Source organism: Helianthus annuus, chromosome 4, assembly GCF_002127325.2.
Source record: "Helianthus annuus cultivar XRQ/B chromosome 4, HanXRQr2.0-SUNRISE, whole genome shotgun sequence".
In the NCBI taxonomy this organism is placed as follows: domain Eukaryota; kingdom Viridiplantae; phylum Streptophyta; class Magnoliopsida; order Asterales; family Asteraceae; genus Helianthus; species Helianthus annuus.
In genome coordinates this window covers 199,167,151-199,179,956 of record NC_035436.2, presented here as the reverse complement: position 1 = coordinate 199,179,956, position 12,806 = coordinate 199,167,151, and positions in this window count along the sequence as shown.

Sequence of the window (12,806 nt, the reverse complement as noted above, 5' to 3'; positions counted from 1 at the left end):
GGTTCTCGGCATTGAAAAATCTTCGTAAACTAAATCACACGTGTATATGTTGACATTTAAGAGATATACAGTCAAGAAAATCAAGGGCAATGGTGATATATATGCAGATTAGACATAAAAAGAAAACACTCAACAAATGGCTACAATTTAAGGAATGTGTTTAGTGACGGCATCAGATTCCTAATTGGTGGAGAAAGGTCTGGTGGCAGGAAAAGCTGCTTCTAAGAGGTTGTCAAGTGTTTTCGCTCGACGATTCCATTCTTGGGTGGTTGGTTTGGCCCTTGTTCCTGTAACTCGAATTCTAGCCTGGTATACCCCATTTTAATTTTACACTATTGTGAACCTTACGCCTTTTTTACTCTCTCGTCGAGGTTCTCGACATTGAAAAATCTTTGTAAACTGAATCACACGTGTATATTTTGACATTTAAGAGATATACAGTCAAGAAAATCAAGGGCAATGGTGATATATATGCGGATTAGACACAAAAAAAAAACACTCAACAAATGGCAATAATTTAAGGAATGTGTTTAGTGACGGCATCAGATTCCTAATTGATGAAGAACGGTCTGGTGGCAAGAAAAGCTGCTTTTAATGGGTTGTCAAGTGTTTTCGCTCGACGATTCCATTCTTGGGTGGCTGGTTTGGCCCTTGTTCCTGTAACTCGAATCCTAGCCCGATATATACCATTTTAATTTTACACCATTGTGAACCATACGCCTATTTTACTCTCGCATCGAGTTTCTCGGCATTGAAAAATCTTCGTAAACTAAATCACACGTGTATATGTTGACATCTAAGAGATATACAGTCAAGAAAATCAAGGGCAATGGTGATATATATGCGGATTAGACACCAAAAAATAAAACACTCAACAAATAGCTACAATTTAAGGAATGTGTTTAGTGACGGCATCAGATTCCTAATTGATGGAGAAAGGTCTGGTGGCAAGAAAATCTTCTTCTAGGAGGTTGTCAAGTGTTTTCGCTCGACGATTCCATTCTTGGATGGTTGGTTTGGCCCTTGTTCCTGTAACTCGAATCCTATCCCGGTATATCCCATTTTAATTTTACACCATTGTGAACCTTACGCCTTTTTTACTCTCTGATCGAGGATCTCGACATTGAAAAATCTTCGTAACCTAAATCACACGTATATATGTTTACATTTAAGAGATATAACATCAAGAAAATCAAGGGCAATGGTGATATATATGCGGATTAGATACAAAAAAACACTCAACAAATGGCTATAATTTTAGGAATGTGTTTAGTGACAGCATCATATTCTTAATTGATGGAGAAAGGTCTGGTGGTAAGAAAAGCTGCTTCTAGGAGCTTGTCAAGTGTTTTGGCTCGACGATTCCATTCTTGGGTGGTTGGTTTGGCCTTTGTTCCAGTAACTCGAATCCTAGCCCGGTGTATCCCATTTTAATTTTACACAATTGTCAACCTCATGCCTTTTTACTCTCTGATCGAGGTTCTCAGCATTGAAAAATCTTCGTAAAGTAAATCACACGTGTATATGTTGACATTTAAGAGATATACAGTCAAGAAAATCAAGGGCAATGGTGATATATATGCGGATTAGACACAAAAAAAACACTCAACAAATGGCTACAATTTAAGGATTGTGTTTAGTGACGACATCAGATTCCTAATTGATGGAGAAAGGTCTGGTGGCAAGAAAAGCTGCTTCTAGGAGGTTGTCAAGTGTTTTCGCTCGATGATTCCATTCTTGGGTGGCTGGTTTGGCCCTTGTTCCTGTAACTCGAATCCTAGCCCGGTATATCCCATTTTAATTTTACACCATTGTGAACCTTACGACTTTTTACTCTCTCATCGAGTTTCTCGGCATTGAAAAATCTTCGTAAACTAAATCCCACGTGTATATGTTGACATCTAAGAGATATACAGTCAAGAAAATCAAGGGCAATGGTGTTTTATATGCGGATTAGACACCAAAAAATAACACACTCAACAAATAGCTACAATTTAAGGAATGTGTTTAGTGACGGCATCAGATTCCTAATTGATGGAGAAAGGTCTGGTGGCAAGAAAACCTTCTTCTAGGAGGTTGTCAAGTGTTTTCGCTCGACGATTCCGTTCTTGGGTGGTTGGTTTGGCCCTTGTTCCTAAAACTCGAATTCTAGCCCGGTATATCCCATTTTAATTTTACACCATTGTGAACCTTACGCCTTTTTTACTCTCTGATCGAGGATCTCGGCATTGAAAAATCTTCATAAACTAAATCACACGTGTATATGTTTACATTTAAGAGATATACTATCAAGAAAATCAAGGGCAATGGTGATATATATGCAGATTAGATACAAAAAAAAACACTCAACAAATGGCTATAATTTTAGGAATGTGTTTAGTGACGGCATCATATTCTTAATTGATGGAGAAAGGTCTGGTGGCAAGAAAACTGCTTCTAGGAGGTTGTCAAGTGTTTTCGCTCGACGATTCCATTCTTGGGTGGTTGGTTTGGCCCTTGTTCCAGTAACTCTAATCCTAGCCCGGTGTATCCCATTTTAATTTTACACAGTTGTCAACCTTACGCTTTTTACTCTCTGATCGAGGTTCTCCGCATTGAAAAATCTTCGTAAGCTAAATCACACGTGTATATGTTGACATTTAAGAGATATGCAGTCAAGAAAATCAAGGGCAATGGTGATATATATGTGGATTAGACACAAAAAAAAACACTCAACAAATGGCTACAATTTAAGGATTGTGTTTAGTGACGGCATCAGGTTCCTAATTGATGGAGAAAGGTCTGGTGGCAAGAAAAGCTGCTTCTAGGAGGTTGTCAAGTGTTTTCACTCGACGATTCCATTCTTGGGTGGCTGGTTTGGCCCTTGTTCCTGTAACTCGAATCCTAGCCCGGTATATCCCATTTTAATTTTACACCATTGTGAACCTTACGCCTTTTTTACTCTCAGATCGAGGTTCTCGGCATCGAAAAATCTTCGTAAACTAAATCACACGTGTATATGTTTACATTTAAGAGATATACTGTCATGAAAATCAAGGGCAATGGTGATATATATGTGGATTAGACACCAAAAAAAAAACACTCAACAAATGGCTACAATTTAAGGAATGTGTTTAGTGACGGCAACAGATTCCTAATTGATGGAGAAAGGTCTGGTGGCAAGAAAAGCTGCTTCTAGGAGGTTGTCAAGTGTTTTCGCTCGACGATTCCATTCTTGGGTGGTTGGTTTGGCCCTTGTTCCTGTGACTCGAATCCTAGCACGGTATATCCCATTTTAATTTTACACCATTGTGAACCTTACGCCTTTTTTGCTCTCTGATCGAGGTTCTCGGCTTTAAAAAATCTTTTTAAACTAAATCACACGTGTATATGTTGACACTTTAGAGATATACAGTCAAGAAAATCAAGGGCAATGGTGATATATATGCGGATTAGACACAAAAAAAAAACACTCAACAAATGGCTACAATTTAAGGAATGTGTTTAGTGACGGCATCAGATTCCTAATTGATGGAGAAAGGTCTGGTGGCAAGAAAAGCTGCTTCTAGGAGGTTGCCAAGTGTTTTCGCTCGACGATTCCATTCTTGGGTGGTTGGTTTGGCCCTTGTTCCAGTAACTCGAATCCTAGCCCGGTATATCCCATTTTAATTTTACACCATTGTGAACCTTACGCCTTTTTTACTCTCTGATCGAGGTTCTCGGCATTAAAAAATCTTCGTAAACTAAATCACACGTGTATATGTTGACATTTAAGAGATATACAGTCAAGAAAATCAAGGGCAATGGTGATATATATGCGGATTTGACACAAAAAAAACACTCAACAAATGGCTACAATTTAAGGAATGTGTTTAGTGACGGCATCAGATTCCTAATTGATGGAGAAAGGTCTGGTGGCAAGAAAAGCTTCTTTTAGGAGGTTGCCAAGTGTTTTCGCTCGACGATTCCATTCTTGGGTGGTTGGTTTGGCCCTTGTTCCAGTAACTCGAATCCTAGCCCGGTATATCCCATTTTAATTTTACACCATTGTGAACGTTACGCCTTCTTTACTCTCTGATCGAGGTTGTCGGCATTGAAAAATCTTCGTAAACTAAATCACGCGTGTATATGTTGACATTTAAGAGATATACAGTCAAGAAAATCAAGGGCAATGGTGATATATATATATATGCGGATTAGACACAAAAAAAAACACTCAACAAATGGCTACAATTTAGGGAATGTGTTTAGTGACGGCATCAGATTGCTAATTGATGGAGAAAGGTCTGGTGGCAAGAAAAAGCTGTTTCTAGGAGGTTGTCAATTGTTTTCGCTCGACGATTCCATTCTTAGGTGGTTGGTTTGGCCCTTGTTCCTGTAACTCGAATCTAAGCCCGGTATATCCCATTTTAATTTTACACCATTGTGAACCTTACACCTTTTTTACTCTCTGATCGAGGTTCTCTGCATTGGAAAATCTTCGTAAACTAAATCACACGTGTATATGTTGACATTTAAGAGATATACAGTCAAGAAAATCAGGGGCAATGGTGATATATATGCGGAGTAGACACCAAAAAAAAATACTCAACAAATGACTACAATTTAAGGAATGTGTTTACTAACGGCATCAGATTCCTAATTGGTGGAAAAAGGTCTGGTGGCAAGAAAAGCTGCTTCTAGGAGGTTGTCAAGTTTTTCCGCTCGACGATTCCATTCTTGGGTGGTTGGTTTGGCCCTTGTTCCTGTAACTCGAATCCTAGCCCGGTATGTGACAACCCTCACATTTACAGGTATCCGTACAATTAATTAATATTTAATTTGTGCTTAATGACTGTGCTTAAATTTCAACTGTGATTAAACTGCTTTCTGTTTTCTACTAAATACATACATATGCATCACATTTTACACTGTCACCCCATTTAATGCACACAAACATTAGTGACAAACTTGATGCACCAAGCACAGTTAGCACAGTGAACGGATAACCCAGAGAAATGCTGACAATGCCAGCACCTAGACAGACAATGTTTTGAGGCCAGTATGAGCCAGAAATAGAACACTACACTGGTAGGGAGTGTAGGGAAGTGAGGACCATAAAACTGCGTCACTAGGTGATAGTTATAGTGCCCGGAAGTGCCTAAAACATACTTAAAGTGCAGAATTCTGCACTAAACAACAAAATTCAGCATTTAACAATGCTAGTAAAGTGCAAAAACTTGGTAAAATAGCCCTAGACACTTTCCAAAGTGTTGGGAATTTAATGTGTTACTAAAAACAATATAAAAGACACTTTAAAGCTTTATTTAGCACTTTAACGGATCAACATCCAACCGAACAACCGGACTTTACCAGGAACACAAAAATATTGCCAAACACATTGTTTTTACTTTTCTGAGCTAGTTAGGGTCCCCGAACACCCTAACACACCTTATATTATATAACACACACTAATATACTAACTAAACATTAGAAATCCTAACTAAATGGTTACCTTAACATTACAACCCAACCCCCTACCCCCCCCCCCACTCGACGGTCACCATAGGGTGACCCACCCTTGCATTCTTTTGAATATTTTATTCAATGTTGTTGGATCATGAGACACATTACATGGTGGTTAATATGGATTTTGAGTTATAAATAAACACACTAGTTAATCACTCTCTCACTTCTCAACAACACACAAACTCAAGCTTTCTCCTTCCCTTCTTCCTCCCTCACGGCCGCCACCCATCACCACCATACACCCACCATCAAGTCTTGTTCAAGCCATTTCCATACATCCAAGGGTGCAAGAGGTCCAACAAGTAAGCTTGGTGCACTCGGAAGCTCAAGGACCACTCTAGTTTTCTTTTATCCACCATTTTTACGCTTTGTTCCTCCCCTAGCCTTGTGCTAGTAGTAAGTGCTTCAAATCTTCATCTTGTTCTTATTTTTGGTGGTTAATAGTTGATTGAATGATAAAATGTTAAGAAACACTAAAGAAACTAAACTAGTCTTGAACATAAAAGATGAAGAATGGATAAAGAGATGAAGTAGTGTTAAATGATGTTGAAATAATGTTGATCTTGTGTTGTTATGCTTAATACATGTTGTTTGTTAGTAGAAATAAGATGGTTCATCACCTAGACTTGCTAGATCATGTTTAAGAACATGAACTAGCAAGATGTAAAGGTTAAAGATATAAAGGATGATGAAACCATCCACACATGAACTTGAACTTGAATAAATATAAGTTTTCTTGAAAAATGAAGGTGTAAACTTGTAGATCTAAAGATCTATGAGTGGGTTTTCGGAAGAACCAAGTGAAAAATACTAGTTTTGTTAAAACCCGAATCTGGTATGAACTAAACACATTTGTAGTGGGTAAACAAGTGTAGGAACTAATCATATTTTTGGAAATCATGACTAGAAGTTGTGAAAATACACATTCTTTAAAATAAAGTTTTTAAGAAACTAATCATATTTTTAAAGATAACAAGACCTACTAAGTATGCTAGTAACTTACTACATATTTTTTTACAAACTTTCAAGTTCATGAGTTTATGGTTCATGCTTATTTTTGTCAAAATTAGTAATCAAAAATTGTATATTGTTGATTGTTAAATTGTTTGATTGAATTTACAAAAGAAAATGATATGCTAAAAGCAAGGACACCTCCATTTACATAGGAAACTCTGGCGAAATTTTTCTAAAATTTCAACACTTAGAAATATTTTTCTAACAAATGTTTACAAATATATTTTTAACATTATTTTTCTAAATAAACTTCGCCATGATTTTTATTACAAAAATACCAAGTACCGGAGGTGGATTTTCGTAAATAAAATTTGATAAATATATATTTAGAATATATATTTTATAATAAAACGCTTGTGTGATTGTTTGTTATTTTGTGCTCTAGATATATTATTTTTAGGGTAAAAATAATATAATTTGAAAATATCATAAAATTTCGACTCCAAAATAATGCCAACGCCCTCACAAAATAAACATTTAAGTTACACAAGTATTGTTGCCTTACGACACGCTAAAACGTAACTTATGTATACTTCGGAAAATACTCTCATACGTATATTTTGATTAAGTATTATTTTGGAAAAAGTATGAGGTAAAATATAATATTTTTGGGAAAAATATATATATATTTTGGAATTAAAATGTTTTAGACAAGTGGGACTTAAAATATATTTTTCGGAATTATAAAGCATACTTGTATAAATACCCCATCCTTGGGAAGGAAATACGAAGTTAAAATACTTGAGAAGTAGGAATACGAAATATTGATTAACGACTATTCCAAACATTAACTATAATTTAAAGTTAAAATAATTATTTTAACTAATAATTATAACTTGGAATAATTTTGAGAACACAAGAAACGTAACTCAAAAACCTTCAAACTAAGCAAAGGCACGGCCCGTTCGTCTGATAGACATTAGTACACTGTAGGTAGTCGTGTTGGTTGAGGAGGCTTGGGTTACACATACTGAAGACGCAATACTGTGAGTTCATGTCCCCCTTTTCTATTTACTGTTTTCAGTTTTATACTTCGGGGGTGAAATACATGTTACAATTATTACAGACATTACTTACATGGTATGATTAGCTTAAGGAGGGTTTATACTACTTAGATCATGTGAGTGGGTAGGTAGAACTTAAGGCCATTAATCCTCGATGTAGGACCGAGGGACATGAGTGATAGATCTATTCGGGTGTAGCGAGCCCCACTCCTGAGTCCGCCGAGTGGACCATGTAGTGACTATGTGCCCGACGCACAAATCTGCTAGGTTTGAGTCTTCCTGCATCACTTCACACATATCATTGGCTTTGCAACCCAATGATGATCTCTTTTTCCTTAATTGCTACATACCAGGGATTTTCATACATACAAACACATTATAAAGGTTTATACATACTCACTTACACATGAACTCGCTCAACTTTTGTTGATTTTTCAACTTACATGTATTTCGGGAAAACTAAGGGATCTTGCAAGTGTCTGCATTTGTGTCAAGCTGCGTACTAAGTAAATACGTCATCCAGGGTAGTAGGTTCAGGAGGTGTAACCCTTACCTGGACGGGTTACATGTCCTTACACCATGTTTTTATTCAAGTCTTTTATTGAGTCATATGAACACGTTTTAAATTATGTTACGGTTGTATCTTGTTTTATGAGTCGATATTTTTTTAAAGTGATGTTGTGTTGTTATTTCTAAACCTTATTAATGGATGAACATCTCTTGTTTTTATCATATAGCATTGTTATGATTGATTGCTATGGTATTAAGAAGTCACACCAAATAAACCCACGCTTCCGCGAAAGTCAGGGTGTGACAGCTTGGTATCAGAGCCTCGATCATAGCGAACTAGGATTCTTTCTCGAGTCTAGACTATGATCATCAGGGCTCTCACGAAAATATTTTCAAAACATTTTTACATTGCATACACTAAACGTCCAGATCCAGGGTACAAAACATTTTTACAAACAAAAGGCACGAATACACATTTCAAAATTCATGTTTATAATTCAGTCTTAGAGACTGAGGAGATTCAGTCTTAGAGGGTGAGGGGGGTTTAGTCTTAGAGACTGAGGGAGTTCAGCCTTAGAGGCTGAGGAGAGTCAATCTTAGAGATTGGGAAGGTTTATTCAGTCTTAGAGACTAGGAGTTGGTCATAGAGACCAGGGAATCAGTCTTAGAGACTAGGAGTTGGTCTTAGGGACCAGGGTGTTAGTCTTAGAGACTAGGGAGTTTAGTCTTAGAGACTGGGGAGGTTTATTCTGAGAGACGGGATGTGTTAGTCTTAGAGACTGGGAAGGTTTAGTCTGAGAGGCTGGGAGATTTGTCTGAGAGACTAGGACGAATATGTGGATACATGATTACATTATGAATTGTCTTTGTTTGCAATATACAAAGTGTTAAAAATTACTGTAAATATGCATGCTGTGACTATTATGTACCAGCACACACGTTACTTTCCTTAGGGAACGAGTAGTCAGATGATGATAACCCTACGGCCACCGCCACAGATGATGAGACTATACCTGATCCGGAGATATCTACGACAGACACTGAGAGTGACCCTGACATGTGGACCCAGGGACGTGGACAATTTCCAACCGTCCGCGCTGCCAGACTTTGGTAATGAATTACCCTTGCTGATGGTTTCCTTGACGAAAGTCTTCCTGTCATTCTTGATTCGGTCCACGACCGCCTTACCACTTGGACACTTCGGTGGAGAGCACCTCCTGACTCTAACCCTCGACAATGCTCCTCCTGAGGACATTCCCTCCGAAGATCGATTACTCAACGAATAATTGATGATGACATTGGCATGTTATTGATGACCCTTCTGATAACACCTATGATGATGGAAAGTCTGACGAGCACGTTGCTACTAATTTCACTTTTGAGACCCCTGTTAACAAGCTATCCTCTGATTCTAGCATACATTCGATTTCAGACTCCTTTGAGTCTGTGACATCTGCAGCTTTACAGACAGCTTGCTTTCTACTACTAACACAGACAACGATGACATGACTGCTACACTATCACCTGCCCAAAGCACCACACCGTTACACGACCTAGAACCTGCTTCTGAGCTAGCTTCTGCACCTTTTGGGTCAGCTTTGTGTTGCACCTACTGATCCTACACCCTTACTTGATCATGACCCTATTTCATTTTGGCTTACCAGACATTACACCCCTTATACCTGACACAGTACCTGCACCTAGTGATTCTTCTTTCGATAAGACATTTACTGCTGCACCTTCAACCGCTGATGTTGCTCTTATGAAGACCAACGTCCATTGCGCCAACGTTCCTATCGCTTTCCTTCAAGGCATACCCGTACCCCGTGAAGGTACTCTAGGCCAGCACTCGCGTAACAGTTCCTTTTGCTACAACAACATTTTCTACGACCTCACAGGCCGCACCGTCTGATGCATTCATCTCTACATTGCTGGACGAACCATTTCGATGGTTCCTATCATACACTTTACTAATTTTAGACCCTTACCATCCCTCACATTATGGAGGCTACACACGGAATGGGTACTCCTGTAACAGCCGCTACAGTTTGAGGATATAATCCGCAGAGTTTTTGGAGCTTGAGCTGACAGCACGTCCTCCACCCTGTCTATTGCCAGTATACTTTCATCAAGATTCCTTTGCGCTCTCAGCTGCTGCTATTACACCTTTCCCAGGTTTTGATGCTCACATCTTTACTGCCAAGCGGCAGAGCAGTTACCACTTCGACGTATATACAAGCTCGAGGAGGAATTCACGCATGTCGACAGTTTACTTTTCTTTCCTCCTCCACCTCAATCACCAGTATAGTTGGTTTCTGGATCATGCGGATTGCATTACATTTGGGTAGGACATTAATGATAAGCCGAGATTATGGAGACATTTGAAGACCTCATCTGACTACTTAATTTTGATACACTAACATATTTAATGGATAAGGGAAGGGCGACTCTGTATCCCTGTTGATGTGATACAGTGTGGAAGACAACATAATTGTGGCCAGGGAATAATGAGAAGCCAATCATCATTAAGCATGCGACAATACTTTGTAACCAATGACCAACGAAAGCTCAGTCGTTATGACTTCGTTAAGTGCGTTATTGACCTATATGTGTGTGCTATAATTAGAATGCTACGTACTTACTTGCTATAAATACAATTACCAAGTTGCTTGGTTATACTATGATTATACTATTGCTTGATTGATTGGTAACCTATTATGTGCACGTGCATATGATCCCTAAACAACTGTATGCACTCCCCGAATGAATAAGACCTGACCTAACCCATCTTCTTCTCAGAAGGAGTCAATGCCAGGGAACGTCGACACCAACAACCCTCTGCCGACAACAGCAAAGTCGGGACTGCAAGGACGCATCTCGCAAGCCATCGCACAACTCGAGGCCCTCCGCTCTGAGCACGACGGAGATACCTCAGGAGGTAACCCACCCAGCGGCTTCACTTACGAGCAGTTCTTGAACCACAAAACTCGAGAATTCGACGACACTGGGGGTGCCTTAGCTTTTGTGCGTTGGGTAGAGAAGACGAATTCTGTCTTACGGTTGAGCAAACGTGCTGAAGGTTGTCTTAACTGTGGGAGCAACAAGCACTTCAGAAAATACTGCCCTAAGAAGAACCAGGCACAAGGATAAAAGCTCAGTAGCAGAGCTAGGGGAGCACGCCAGGAATTCAAGCATGGATATCGGTACGTCCCATATTACTCAACGCTATGCATTTGCGCTCCTAGATACTATTGCAAATTTTAGCTTCGCCATCTCTAGGGTTTGAGGAAATACTTGGTTTAGTAGTAAATAAGTTAGATAACCCGCACTCGATAGAACTAGCTAATGGGAAGCTAGTCGAAGCCAATAAAGTAAATGGGACATGGCAAGATAGGACCCGGAGAGTGTGAGCTCACGCTTGATCTACTGTCAGTAAATTGGGAGACTTCAACAAGGTAGTTAGATGGATTGGATCAATAGGAGATTGATATCCGCACCGCGATGGCGAACGAAGAAACAATCTTGACTCATGAAGCCAGATACGCCTCTGCAAATTACTAATTGCTTGAAGGCACGAAGGATGTTGCGTAGGGAATGTGTTGTTTTCTTGACTCATGTCGTGGACGGGGGAGTCGAAGAACCAAAACACGAAGACATTCCTGTGATAAGGAAATATCCCAAAGTCTTCCTCGAAGATTTGCCAGAAATACCTCCTCAACGATAAGTCGAATTTCGCATCGATTTGATTACAGGCGCTGCGTCTGTAGTAAATGCTACATACCAGGGATTTTCATACATACAAACACATTATAAAGGTTTATACATACTCGCTCAACTTTTGTTGATTTTTCAACTTAGATGTATTTCAGGAAAACTAAGGGATCTGGCAAGTGTCTGCATTTGTGTCAAGCTGCGTACTAAGTAAAGACGTCCTCCAGGGTAGTAGGTTCAAGAGGTGTAACCCTTACCTAGACGGGTTACATGTCCTTACACCATGTTTTTATTCAAGTCTTTTATTGAGTCATATGAACACGTTTTAAATTATGTTACGGTTGTATCTTGTTTCATGAATCGACATTTTTTTTAAAGTGATGTTGTATTGTTATTTCTAAACTTTATTAATGGATGAACATCTCTTGTTTTTATCATATAGCATTGTTATGATTGATTGCTATGCTATTAAGAAGTCACACCAAATAAACCCACGCTTCCGCAAAAGTCAGGGTATGACACGGTATATCCCATTTTAATTTTAAACCATTGTGAACCTTACGCCTTTTTTACTCTCTGATCGAGGTTCTCGGTATTGAAAAATCTTCGTAAACTAAACCACATGTATATATGTTGACATTTAAGAGATATACAATCAAGAAAATCAAGGGCAATGTTGATATATATGCGGATTAGACACCACAAAAAAACATTCAACAAATGGCTACAATTTAAGGAATGTGTTTAGTGACGGCATCAGATTCCTAATTGATGGAGAAAGGTCTGGTGGCAAGAAAAGCTGCTTCTAGGAGGTTGTCAAGTGTTTTCGCTCGACGATTCCATTCTTGGGTGGTTGGTTTGGCCCTTATTCCGGTAACTTGAATCCTAGCCCGGTATATCCCATTTTATTTTTACATCATTGTGAACCTTACGCCTTTTTACTCTCTAATCGAGGTTCTCGACATTGAAAAATGTTCGTAAACTAAATCACACGTGTATATGTTGACATTTAAGAGATATACAGTCAAGAAAATCAAGGGCAATGGTGATATATATGCGGATTAGACACCAAAAAGAAAC